This window comes from Labrus mixtus, chromosome 19, assembly GCF_963584025.1.
Source record: "Labrus mixtus chromosome 19, fLabMix1.1, whole genome shotgun sequence".
Lineage (NCBI taxonomy): Eukaryota > Metazoa > Chordata > Actinopteri > Labriformes > Labridae > Labrus > Labrus mixtus.
The window spans coordinates 12,860,945-12,876,027 of record NC_083630.1 but is presented as its reverse complement, the minus strand read 5'-3'; positions in this window follow the sequence as shown (position 1 = coordinate 12,876,027).

Genomic DNA, 15,083 nt, shown 5'->3' with positions numbered 1-15,083 from the left:
TATCTCTTATTCTGCTAAACCTTTTGGGGACCTTTTTTTTAATCAAGGGGTCCATTGTGAATCCTACACTCTAGCACTCTAAAGCTTTATCGATAAAGTTTTTCAAAACCAAAGCTGTTTGTAGTTTGACGGTATTGCAAAGGTGAGGTCAATAGTTGGGATGGCAAAGCGGTCAATAGGCGGTGGATCAAACTCAAATCTAAGCCTAAGTAGCTTTTGTTGCCCCTAACTCAGTGATATGATTGACCATAAAGCACTCACATGGGTCTTTGTAACCACATATATAACTCTTCAAGGAACTGACATGTAAACTTGTTTTGTTGTTGTTGAGGTATGAGGAGTGTCATTTGATTTGTGAATTCAACAACTGCTGCAGAGACATTTGCTGTGAAATTTTAGAACGACAGATAGCTGTCACAAAAACAAGTCTCGGATGATATTAAATCTTTCCTGGTTGACTTTTTTTTCAAAATATTACTTGATCTTACTTTATTTTTTACTTTCACTATTATGACTAATAGATGACACACATGGGATAGATGTTTTTATTTCAAATTAGTTCTTTCATTGAGACATGAATTATGTAGGAGGCTTCCTCAGTTGGTTGCCCGACATTACCACTTTTTTCTTTGCCCATTTGATTAGTGATCATTTGTTCATCGACTTGATAACATTTAATTGAGAGTGTCCACAGAAAGCTGAGTCTGCGATTCAGAGGCGAGCCTTCGGAGAAAGAAAAGCTTGAGGGTAATGATTTCGTCACAAGTTATTGCTCCTTTCTTCATTCTTTCTCCTCTTTTACCCATTTTTTTCCCCCAGCCGAACTGAGCTTGCCAGACCTACATCAGTGCTTTGGCCAGGAAGTTCAAACATTTCATCTGCAGTGAGGAAGAGGAGCAAGCAATTAGACCCATAAATAAGAGGGAAGCTCAGAACCCAAAGACTTCTGGGTTCACAACAAGGTCGGTTGTTATTTAAGGTTGATCATCCTAAAACAGCAGAACTGTGGTGAAGAATACTGTAGATGTCCAGCAGCTCACACACCATACAATATGGTCAAAGCACACTAATATAATCTTTAGTGATTGATGTTTATCTTCCAATGACAGCATGTTTCTTGATGTTGGAGTTGACCTATTTATCACACACACTGCTGGCAATAAATGATGTCTTGTATTATTAACGCTGTCTCCAAAGGGAAATTGTCACCCGTTGTAGGCCAGCGTGCAGTGTTGTTCCCAGTGCATAATTTATGCTCTGCAATTAAGTAAAATCAAGCAAACTAGCTTCCATTTTACAAATGTCTGTTATAATGATTTTGAATTCCCCTAAGACACTTGTGAGATTTCATACCCTGGGATAAGAACTTGGTGAAAATTGTCATACACTTATCCCTGTTCAAGTGTCCAGTTGAAGTGTGAACATTTTTATGCATCTAATCTGAATCTCTGAAGCTGAACTTGCAGAATTCCTTCAGTCAAAACCAATTTATTTTACAACTTGCAAGACTAATCAATTGAACCTCTCTTTTGTTATTTTTCTCCAGCTTTCCTACAGTCAATCAGTTTGAGCACTTGCGACCCCCATTACTTGCATCGACCCAGAACAGTGTTAAAGCATGAGATGGGATTCAATAAAGACTTAAGAATAAAGGTGAATTGAAGAAGAAGAAAGGGGAGGTCAGTGCTGGTAAAGCGTCATATCGCCCTACTTTCGATATGACCCTTAATGCCGTTGAGTGTTGTATGTGTCTGTGCTTCACTGTGAGCTGCAACATAGCAAAGACAGAGGCCCCTGAGACCAGAACACAGTACCATGAGGGTCACAGCAGACCAAAAGGAATTCAGCAGTTTTTATCACAGGGGATGGGAAAGGACGGACTGGGAGGTTGCAGCTTTTTTCTTTCCTCCTGACAACCATTCTCTTTTCTGTTCAACCCCATTATTGGTGAGAGTGACCCTGCAGGTGAGCTTTTATATCTCAAACTGTAAGACTGTAGGTTTTAGGAAGGATAAAGGAAATGCTCAATTTTAAAGGTTGGATTTATTCTTTAAACCTGCAACAACAAAAAACCTTTTTTTAGGGCAGTGGAAAGAAGTTAACTTGTTTTTCCTTTCGCCTTGTTGTGATAACTTGTTTGCAAAACTTGTTTGCAAAAGTTGAATAGTTTCATAATTAGCAGAGTTGGTGAAACAATAGCAATCATCTGGATTTGAATTTGTCCAATATTTAAGCTTTACTTTATTTCCTCCACCAACTACTCATAGAAATATATGGCTTATTCACTGCTAAATGCTAAACTGTGTTTTTTAGCTGGTTGCTAACTTTATTCTTCTTAATTTGATACTTACAGTGTGATTTTAAAACTCTTTTTACTAAGTCCAGCTGCATCCTGTAACTGAAAACATAAATCATCTATGTGGATTTTTTATGTCCAATATTAATTAGTTCTGTTATGTTCTCCACCAACTCGAAGCCCAGCAGCAATCATCTAATGGCGATATATCCTTTGGGAGTTTTGGCAACTTTTCCGGACTTCCGATGGAGCCTTGAAGCTTTTTTGAACAGGACTTCATTTTCTGTGTGTTGCCTTCGTTTACAATCTGACTAGCAAAAAGATGAGCGAGAATTGGGAATGGCTTTGAGAGATGACATCTAAGAGCACATAGTGAGCTGCACTTGCGTACAATATCTGTTGAAAGACATTCATGAAAACTAAGTCATTAATAGGTTCTAGGTCTGCACTCCACTGGTTGGCGTTCTGCCTTTTTTGCTCTCAACATGCCTACAAATGGGTGCTACAAAATTTGTGGGTGATACTAATTGTACTAAAAGAGAAACCAAAAAACTTCTGATACTTCTGATCTGTAAATAGAGATTACTTCTTCAGCTGTCATCAAGAGTCTACACTTGCTAATTATGAACTTTTTCCATCTGTTGTTCAGTACTTGGTCAGCCATAGTGGGCTGTGAAAGCATTTTTTTTTTGCAAATGTAAAATGACGCTAAATAGCTCTGCTGCACTGATGAGTTGGGTGTTTCTTCCCTGTGACTTTCACTTCCAAAACCATATCAGTTATAGGCATGCAACCTAGGGGCATGGAAGTGTCCAACCACTTTCATACAGAACTTCACATCAAAGTATTATCATATTCATTTTACCAGCTCAGGCAGTCACCAGAGAATTAATGGCAGACACACTCACTCCCTTTACCTTCACACTACATTAAAATCAATCAAGTGAGAAGCTATTTCCTGGAGATAGCATCACATGTGTTGTAATTTCATGCCTGTTGTATTTTCTGTGAAGCCACATTTAATTAGAAATCATGTGAGTGTGAACAATTTTTTTATCAACAAGCTCATTACAGGCTTAGAAATGAAATTACACAACCGATAATTAATGTACTGAAAAGCACTTATTTGCTTCTGTGGCAAAAGGTCATCTTTATATGGCGCAACAGTCAAAAACACTCATTATTCCAGTGAACAATCTGAATTAAGTGGTACCTGTTATGACGATTTTATTCTTTTTTTTTTTTGCACATATGTGCCTCGGGATATGTAGGATTAGTGGGAAACTTAGTGTTGATAAAGTTAAAGTGTGTTGAGAGAATATAGCTAGATGGTGTTAGGGTGATGAGTGATGAGTTCTACTAGTTAGCCAATTACAGGAACATTTGGAGGAGCAGCAAAACACAGGCTACAGACAGTTATAAGTGCTACTACAAGCCATAAGGAAAATACCCAGTTATCTTAAACCTCACCAGGAAGTAGTGGTGTGTGTCCATGCCATTACAGCCTGTTGTGGCTACTCTGCTATCTTTATTCAGTTGTGGTTTCAGCAGAGATTGTGGTTATATGATTGATTGAGTTGGTTAAGGCCATCATTACGTTGGGATGTCATTAATATGAGGAGCAAATTAAGATTTGTTATTAATTATAAGCCTCATCCATCTCTCTGATCTCTTCAGTTACAGTCTAATTCATTTATCCAATTGATTACTTCTTAGATATTAAATTAAACTACTTCCATTTTGTCTTCTTCTCCAGTTCGATACTCTCTGGATGGAGTGGTTTGTATAATGTTCCTTCTTCAAGGAAAATAGTGACTCACTGAGAAAGGCTTTACGTCTGCACTCTGATTCAGTTCCACTGCTGGCTGCTTTTTGTTTTTCTGTGTGTGTTTGTTTGTTTGTGTGTGTGTGTGTGTGTGTGTGTGTGTGTGTGTGTGTGTGTGTCTGTAAAGCTGCACTTGGAAAAAAGCAGCTAAAATAAAGCTGACAGAGAGGAGACAGAGAAGTAACCTCAAATACATACTATTAGCCACAAGGACATTTATGCTCTGTGTTCAGCAGGCAGCTCCAGCATCAGCTATGAGTCAGCCGTCATTATAACTTCAGACCCACCACAATGAGATGTTTGCGTAACTGAGTTAGTACAGCGGCCAGAGTGTGTGTCATTTGTCCGAGTCCATCAGTACAAATGGTCTATTTAAAAACCAAATAACCGGAGCTTACAAACCCCAGCATGTTAGGCTGTCACTTTTAATTCAAACTAGCATACAAATGAAAGAAGAAGTCTAATGTTTGATCTGTTATGTGACAGATTTTCATGCAGCAGGATGTGCCTCGACGGAGATTTTCTTTAAAAACGCTTCCATCTGCCTGACGCCGTCTCTTTTGCTCTCTTTTACTTGCAGTGGTTTCAAAATAAGGCAGATAGGTTTGCTGAAATAAATATGAAATATTCAGTTTGCACAACAGATTTGTTGAGTATTGGAAACACATAAGACAAAATCTGTTGCCGTTTAGCCACCGAGACAACTTGAGTTTGTTTGAAAGATACAGGAAGTACACTATAGTTATATTTAGTAAAACTAGTTTAGCCAAAACAACAAAAGCAGTCCAAATATAGAAGAAGTTCAAGCACATGTGAGAAGTTTTATTGATCACTTACAAATCCTGAAGCGGACAATACATAATAACGGATCTATTGGAGAAATGGTAATGTATTTCCTGTGTTTAAATGCCACTGCACAAGAAATGTATGTTGTCTCTGATTTCATGAATTATTCCCAAACTACAAACAGCTAAAGAGCATGCTTAGTCAGCCGTATACTACTGCTTCATGTGTCATTTCTGTATGAAAAAAAAGCCCAAGTGGCTTGTGTGTCTGTGCATACACTAGTTACATGATCCTGTCTGCTTATAATTGACATGCCCCCCCCCCCCCCCTTGATTTGAGCTTGATTGTGTGGCTGTTCCACTCAACACGAAGGTCTGTGGAGGTAATAATCATGGGAAAGGAAATGTGCATGGGGACACTGACCGGCTGAGCACTCATTGGCTCCATTTCAGCTTTCATTTGTCTCCCATGCCATAACTATATAGTCTGCAAGCGATGTCTTGAAATGCATCAAGTCAAGAGTGGAGCCTCTTTATAGCGTCTTCATTCTGTGAGTGCAACCAGAGAGAGAAAGACACGAGCACAGATGGACGCACCTCTGTGTCATTACTTGACACACTGACAGCCTCTTGTGATTGTTTCAGTATTCACATCTTTGCTTTCATTTACAAATTCCTCTGTGCGACTTGGTATTGCTTTAATATGAGCTATCAGAGGACTCTCTCCCCTTTCTTCTTCTTTCTCTAATCTCACTACAGTAAATCACATATCTAACATCCCACAATAAAAAGGCGGAGGGCTGACAGAAGAATCTCCGACTACTGATTTTAATAGCTAATCACCATCAGCGCTCCGTCGGTAAAATGTGAAACCTTCTGGACATTTATTGTGGCTTATTGGCTGCTAGTGACAGCATAGTGCTTTTTTTTTTTTTTTTCCAAGGCTGCCGGTTCTTGAGATACGGGGTGCTGTTTAATATGCATGGACTCACTAATTACAGCCCTCTTACTCTAATGATGTGGCCTTGAGACTGGCATGCACAGGAATGGGGCTCAAATATGCATGCATACACACATGTTCTGTCTCTTTCAAACACACCAACACACTCACTGAAAAAAACATGACGACCAGGCTGGATACGTTTGAATTGATCTGAGGAACCCCTTGAGCAAATCACAATGTTCTTGGAAATGTCAGATGGCGGTGCGTAGGTTGGAAGAGCCTGTGTCATGACAGATAAAGTATAAGACCGACCTATAAAACAGGGATAAAAAGAAGAATCAACCATTAAAATAAACTGGAAAATATGTGCGCACCTGTGGAGATGTTAAAAAAGGAAATTCATGAAGAAAGACAGCTCACTGTGCTAAAATGACTCAAATGACATGGACATGCCCGGAGAAAATTGTTCTGACAATTGGCAGATCAAATGGGTAATTTTTGGTTTTCTGTGTGCGAGGTTCTCGTGCTGCTTCACCACAAAATCTGGCACCAGGATGTCGGCCTGGGAGGCTGCCTAGCACACCGTTACAGAGTGTCAGTGAGTAATCTGAAGTCTCTCCTCCTGTCTCCAACCATCCATTACATCTCTGAAACACAGCTTGCATGTGCACCACACACTACACACACAACTATTTATCTGGCCGAAGTCTTTCTCCATTCACACGCAAGCGTGAGCCCGAAAGCGACAAACTCCCACGGTACTTTTGTTTCTTCTGCTGCCGTCTCCCTCTCTCACACACACACACACACATAGAAAAGTAAACACACACTCCCTCTCTATAGCACTCACCAGAGGCACTGTGGGAGCTCGCGGTGGCAGCGACATTAAACACATTGGGAAAAAAACAAAACTATCCTGTTTGAGCCAGGGCACAATGACACAACACTGTAGCGAAGCCCTTTGATGAATTTAGAAAATACATTTCAGCAAAAAATTCTGCCGATTCAGAGGCTGCCCTGTGTCGTGGGAGGTGATTGCATTGTGTTTGTGAAATACAAAGTGAATTAATAATTCACATGAGACAGAAAAACATCACACAATTTATACCCCACGTGAGCAGAACATTGAATTCTGCTGGACTTGCTAGAGATGGAACAAGCTTCTCCTATTTGATTTTGTAGAAGACCGCTATGAAGATGCACTGACAATTCCCTTTAGCAACGCCTGAAAATGAAAGCAAGGCATCAAAATTGTTCCTCGCCCCTCCGCAGAGCCTCCTGCTGCTGCACAGCAGAAATTCCACCGCTCCGCGTGTCGCACCGTGGCTCGCAGAGGAGGGAATTTACAGCATTGTGCATGCTTTCTGGAGCCATATCTTTGCCCCGCTCTGCGGGTGGTTCTCACACCCACAAAATGGATCAATTATCCAGTCACAGACACCCATCCATAGCACTCTCACACAATTAACTCAGCCTGACACATGACAAGAGGACTGGATGATCTGGGAACAGCTTCCTCAGCTGTAAAATTGATCTAGATGCATACCCTCTCAACCTTCCCTAAAAATAATAAATATCTTTTTCTGTTTTAGTCTTTCAGTCACAGGAGAGCCTGTGGCTACTTATGTTGTCCCAGTATATGTGATTCTTCCTTAACTGTAGATATGTAAGAATGTGACAACCTAACTGTATGTTTGGACTTAATTAGGCAAGTAAAGCTCCAACACTGACTTGCACAGTTGTTTGCACACACACAGCGACTGACCCAATTTGCAAAGTCATATTTGTAACAAAGTAATGGGATCTGGATGTGAGTGCCCCCAGTTTTCCTTTTCATACAGTCAACGATGAACACCGTATTGCTGTAACTGCAGATTTGTTCTGTACTTAGATGCAGGGGACACATTGAGGCAGATAGGGATACCAACAATTAAACGTTAAGCGTCATACCTAAGACTGATGTAATGGTAACATATAACCTGATTACTTTGAAAGTAAAATAAAAAAGTAAAGCTTCGGAAAATTTGACGATGTTGCTTTTTGGTCTCATGCTTTCAGTTGTACTAGACAATTGATGGATCATTCCTGCATATAGGATAAAAGTATGAATTCTACAACTCTTTTGGTAAGCTGATCCCACATCTCCAACTTCACCAAGGTAACATGCAACAGATCAGTCTCACAAATACATGCAAAAACACAATCAATAACACAACACTAAAACTTTAAGTAGGATAGTGAATGAGTTAACCCCCAACCTTGCAGTTACATAATATTACGATTTAAGCTTTAAAGGATGTTTTTCAGTTACCGTTTGATATGCAAAAATCAACTGTTAGCTAAAAAGTTAGCCATACCAACTCAGAAGTGATTATTTAAATGTTGTTTACAACTTTATGGTTTGACATTGAGGTGGTTAGCCCTAACCACAAGCGGATAAAGCATTTGCAGGTAACTTATTATTGTTTCTACATGCAGAAAGTATGAGGTTTGGTTTAAAAGACGAAGGGAATGTTAACTCTACCCTGAATTAAGTTAAGCTAGCTGAATATGTAGCACATGGCTGTTCTGGAGGGAACAGAAGTAAATGATTGAAGCTAATCATCTACGTTGTTGAGTTATTCATAAAGTTAGAAAAGTGATATTCAAAACCCATCACAGTATATCTTGCCAAACACTGGTATGGATACAAACAAAGTAGTAGCAAAGACATACACCTCTGATGAATTGTTGTACCTTTCAACCCTGTTTTTTTTAGGTTAAGGTTAACAGCATGCAGTCATCCATCCTGAAGCACACTGTGAACTTGTGTTTGTGACTGCATGATGGTAGTGAGTGGAGAAGACGTATTGGGAACAGACTGAGTGAAAGTGAAAGACTTGTTGAAGGACAAAGTTGGCACAGCTCACTGAGAATCCGAAAACCCAAAACGAGGTAACCTCATCATGTTTTGGGGTGATCATAATGCTGCTGACGACATCAGATTTGCTAAATCCAATGTGATCGTTAGGTGAATTCATGAACAACATAGTCACATTGTGGCGATTACTTTTGGACAAACTTTTCAGAACAACTCACATTTCCATTAGCATATGTTCAGCCAGACATTTTATTGCCTCCCTGGATTTTTTTATTGCTCCAGCAGATGTTCTAGGGGCTATCATCAAAGAGATTTATGCAAGCTGATTACAGCCAAAGAGTCTCCAGAACTGAATAAACATATTCAAGCCGGAAATGGACACAGGCTCCCTCTGTAGCTAAATAAGGTCTGGTCTCCTTTGGTCTGGAGTTTAACCTGAATGTGGAAAGAAACTGGGCAAGTCTCACAAGAAAAAAGTTAAATTCCCTTTAAGATAAAATCAGAAATTGGTCTAGAAACACTTTTATGTTGGAAAAAAAAGTCAATGTAGACATGTGAAAAAAGACTGAGAACTATGTGTTCATGTCTGTGTTTATTGTGTTTATTGTTGTATTGTGTCCAATTGTACCTGCTGCTAATGCCAGAGTCAGTGACTGTGAACAAGTGTACCATGAGTGGCAGCTCACAATGTAATATGCTTGTTACTGCTTTGTGCCTGCATCGCGCCACTGAAGGCAATGAATTAAGCCATAAACAGGTTGTTTGTCTTTCCCTTAACATTTAATTAAAAACTTGTGACTTCATACCTCCAACTAATTTAGAGAGTTCCCAGCGGCCTGCGCAGGCCCGTGGCTTGACCTATCTCTATGTATTCAGCAAATGGAAACATTCAGTCTGAAGTGACACCAATTTATTGCGAAAAGGCAGCACTGGAGACCACCAGGGCCTGGGCTGCAGTCTCCTGGGCTCTCTGGGCTGTCAATGCAAAGGACAGACAAACAGTAGCAGTCAGCCACAATCAGCAATTAACAAATAACCTTTTACATTCATTTAGGGCCAACACTTAAATTAGACTGGAAATACACTGCTCATTCAAATGTGTTATATACAGCACTGGGGCACTGGGTTAATTAAGTCTTCTTTAAAAACCAAAGCAAAAGAAATTCCACAATGATATGATGTACTGCCAGGATATATATTCAGGTTTTTGAGTTTTTCAAATGTAAAAACACAGGACATGCAGGAATTCTGCAATAGAAATCTTCCTCAATACACCTGTGAGGTGTTGTTTTAGTATCAGGGACTCAAAGAGGGGGAATAAGCTGTTTCATTTACTTAACATTAAGCAGAAAAAACATTGATTTTTGCTTTAACAAGGACTTAAGGTGTCATTTTTATTAGTGTAATAGGTTTTCCTTCTCATATTTAATACAAATGATTTACACTCAACTGCTCAAATATTCATCAGTGGTATGATGTGCAGGTTTTACAACATAATCCTTTGGTTTAAACACCTATAGAAGTCCTACTGTCTTCTATTAGCAGGTAAGACAATCGTATCTGTTACTAACACAGCATCCAGTCCGTTCAGGAGGTCGAGCTGCTCTCAAGATGAGCTTTCTCTGAAGGCTGAAAAGATTGATTAAAACACAAGAATCATGTGTCTCACAACACAATTAAACTCATTGATTTTCTAGAGGGAGGCTAAAAGGGATTTCTGTTCCCATTGATTGTTTGTCCATTTCAATTTGTTGATTATTTCAGCTGATTTGAAGCTTGTGTGTGTTTACACCTCATTGAGAGAATCACAATTTTTCTTTTTTTTAAGATTAGTCTCTTCAAATATTAAAAGAAAAACCTTTCCAGTTAAGCGGTGTTGAAAATGATGCCAATCCAGAAGTGCAAAAAACTGCAGTTCCTCAAGTGTCAACTTGAGGCTGGCTCCAAGAGACCCGGAAGTCGGATGCTCATCCATAGTAAAAAAAAAAAAGCCTGTTTTACAGCAGAAATTGTTTACAAACCATTATGGTCTGATTAGTTATTGTCTTCATCGGCAAAAGCTGTACGGGGGGGAACATGAATTTTTAGAACTCATCCGTTTTTATGTTTTGAAGGACTCAAGATATGCAGTAAGGCGCTTGGCTAACCTGACTGATGGGTGGGCGCAATGTAACAATTTGTCAAGAAGCATGAAACCCCCCCTCAACTCCCGCTCATAGCCTGTCGTTAGATTGACTGAAAAAGGGTTGAGAGGGTTAGGGTTAGGCCACCGACCGGCTGCCAAAGCCCCCTGCAATAACAAATGGGTGATGTAACTTCGTCCACTACTGTTTATAGTCTAAGATTCTAACTTACATTTCTTATACAATGTTGCCCCCTCTTCATCACTTACTAATATAAATATATTTGTAATTTTGCCGATGAAGACAATAACTAATCAGCCATTGATGTGTGAGCACAGAAGAAATTACATCTCCCATGAAAAATTGACCAGCGTGTCAGTGGGAGTAGTCACGCAGTCAAAAGTTTGTTTACAGTATATACAAACAATCCAACAGAACCCTCTCAAATAATGTTAAGATGACTTCATCTTCGCATCTTTTACACCATCACATATCTCTGTACAGACGTGAGTTGTAGATATGGATAATACTTACATTACCAATGTCAATTGAACTTTCAATGAGGTTAAATACTACTACTTAAATACTTAAATACTTCTGGTTAAATAACGGGGTGTTCTTGTTTTATTTCAGCTTTCTATTTCATGTATGGGAGCCTGTTGTGGATCTTACAAGAGTTGAGTGTAATGTTAGCAGCTCTGGCCTGATTTGGATGAGTTGACACACTTTGGTAAATCTTAATCCTAAAATCCCTTTTCTCATGTAAATACATTTTCTCATAAAGTAAAAGTTAAAAATCTGTTTGAAACCTAAAGAACAAAATCTATGTATCTATCTATGTTATCTAAAGTAAGGAGAAAAAGCTGGGCTTAAATGTTCCCTTTCACTGCACCTTATCTAATTACTGACAAGCTCTACCCTGCTGTACAAATGTAATTACTGCTGAAGTCTTCAACCTGCTGAAGAAGTTGTCTTCAGTTGTCTGCTGAAAGCTTTAACCTTGTTGTTGAATCACAAACTGCATACTTCAGGGAAACTTTTGTTCATTTGTCAAAACAAGTCACATCCAAATCATGGAGCTAACAATACAGGCTAGCTTCCCTAAAATAAACTACAGACAGTTGTTATTTCCATAATCAATTAAAACAGTTACTGGCTAGAAGTGAATACTGCTTCTATTTATCAAGCTGACACATTTCAGCTCGTGACAGTTGTATTATTTATAATCAAAAAGATGGTGGCTGGCTAGAAGTGAGAGTATGTTAAACCATCATTAAAAACCATGATAAAAAACAAACATTAAAACCACCAAAGGTTACCAGAAGTCAAAAGGAAAATGTGTATTCTACTGGGTTGTCATTACAATTTAATAGTTTTATGGTCAGAGTGACGAAGGAATTTCTCGATTTTGCCCTTGGTGAGGATGTCGAGGACACTGTAAGATGTTTTGACCCTTTGTGGCTTCTGTTATAAGGAAGGTGTAAGACAGATCAGATCAGGTGATTAGGTGCCAATGACATTACTGGCATCTCTAACGAGGTCGTGTAACCTGTTCCTATCTACCAATGAGAGGTTACCAAACCAGGTGATTATGGCATAGACAATGACAGACTGCTCCATGGAGCTTTAGAAGAGAGTCATCAGTCCACTGTACACCCCAAACCAGTTAGTTACCAAGAAATATACTGGAGACTGTTGACATTTTCTACAACAAAAAGATGGTGGCTGTCTTGAGGTCTGAACCTTGTTCTTATCTATCTGTCTAATGAACCTTAGCCCATGTGCCATTACACTATATGTTCGTGGCAATTCTGTATTCCACCATCAAGAAAGGTGCCAGCTGACAAATGGGGAAACCCTGCCTCTGTCTCTCTACATCATGTTAGCTAGCTAGCACCAAAAAAAGGGGGCTGTTTTAAAGCAAGAACCATGCTTCATTTGAAAACAACAAAAATATTGAACTACCTAAATTATTCAAGATTTATGAATAGGTCAATTTTGCATTTTCTAATTTCATATTGTTTTCCACCCGACCATGTTCAGTCAGCTTTCTTCATATAAGATGTTTGTTTTTTTGCATCCTCTTGCATCGGTGTTTATACAGACTTCAGTCCTTAACGCAAGCACACAAGTTGGATCTCTGTTGGTGTGGGCCTATGTGCCTCGTACTCCCTGCGGTCTGCTGCTGGCTAAGCCTCTGTTAATTTCACTAACCACCTTGGCCATCTTCTCCACAGTCATCATTAATCATCGCTCTCCTCTCCTCTCCTCCCCTCTCCACCCTTCCCCCACATCCTCGCCTTTATTTCCCTCCTCTACTGTATCTTTCCTCCTCTCTTCTGCTTCTCGGGCATTTGTGTAAGAGCTGCAGTGATGAGATAACACCAACAGGCCTAATAGCAAGAATGCAATAGAGTTGACACAGAACCCAGTCTATACAAATTATATAGATTATGCACTACTGTTATTGAACCCAGTTAACCAGAAAGGATTATAAATCAGCTTCACAAAGAATACGTGTATTTGTTTACGATGCAAGGTGTTAGAATAAAATGTTAACCAGTTCACATATCGTAGCCAACAGCCTCTGTCTTCTTTCTTATTATTTTAAATGTCATACAATGGTCTAAAAGCTTTTTTTTGTATGATCTTGATTTTGGAGTCGGCTGTAACATTAACCTCAAACTAGACAACCCAATCTGTAAAATACTGCTCAGAGAATAATAATAGCAACAATACAAGCTGAAGAGAGGCACATGTCCAACTGTATAAAATTGCAGGAAAATGATTCTTACCAGTCTGTCATGAAGTGTATGGATCTGAATTTGGGGCAATATGGCAACAGCCCTTTCTTAGATTAATTATTGAAATGCCATATTGCAACATTTGGGCTGGCTTATGATTCACTCATGAATCCATATGCTGCATGTCATTTTGTTTTTGGTGGATTTTTTTCTTCAATAGTAAGGTTTCTTTTTTCTACAGAAACATTTGCTGTGAAACTCTCTAAACTGTCCGCTGCTAACACCAGTCTGTACGTTTTATCACTTTAACGCCACATGCTAACAGCTACGGAGTGGGCTGCCAGGGAATGCAGCTCTGTGCAACCGTGTCTGTTTTAAATAGGCTTCAATATTGTTCTGAAAGGCTAAAGAAACCAATCGCAGTTACTTTGTTACATCCCCTATTTTACATCACATCTGTGACCAAGTGGGTGTAGACTTCTCCAAAGAATGCACTAGTTAGGTTACTATTATGATATGGAATAGCAAGCCTGAAAATAGCAATCTGAAGCTGATGATTTGCAGGACAAAATTTGAGCAATGTTTATTCAACATTAGGCTAAATGTGATTTTTTGACTCTTTCCACTTGACTTTTACTTTCCTTTACTTTTTTTTTCTGATCCACTTCACATGCTTTTGCCATTAAATGTTAGAAGCTAACATTAGCTAGTAAGCGTAATAACTTTATACTGACTGACATCTGGGTAACTAATTACTAAATGTTTTATGTAACACATGTCCAATTTCATTTTTGTATTAACACTTTAAAACGTGAGCTAAGCAATGGCATTCATTAGAATATTAGATATATTTTTTGATAAAATATTTTCATAAATAGATGTAAGTTAAAACATAAAGATTGACAATACATTTACAATGCTAAATGGCTAAGTGGCTTCATAACTCAGACCCTTCTTAATAAGGGTTCATATATTCTTTATAAAATGTTAATATGTGAGATTGAACAAATATTTGTGCTAAACTGTGTGCCCCATAAACTGTATATATCACCCATCTATGACTTAATTTAACAAATCAATGTATGTTAGGCCTGTTTTTAACACCATACAGCTTCTACCCAAACACTGTCTGTAAGGAAGATTGAGGACAAATAATGTGACATAACTTCAAATTGCTGAATGTGTTTTAATGATCTAAATCCCTTTGATATGGCCGATGGAAAGTCATTTTAGTTTAGGCCAATTGTTATTCTGCTAAACTTAACTCTTCCATATAACCCTGACTTACTTTCACAAAGTGAATGTACTTCCCTTTGACATTTTCAAAAGCAGAAAAAGTTACTTCAGTTCAACTCAATGAAGTGAAGCATGCATATACGCTGAGGTGACTGACAATGTAAACTAAGCAAGGATGTTTAAGGGTGAGAGGATCTCAGCAGCCCGGCTGTGTCTTCAAACACTGGAGCCAATATGAAAGGTCATCTCTCACCACTACACGCAGCCCACC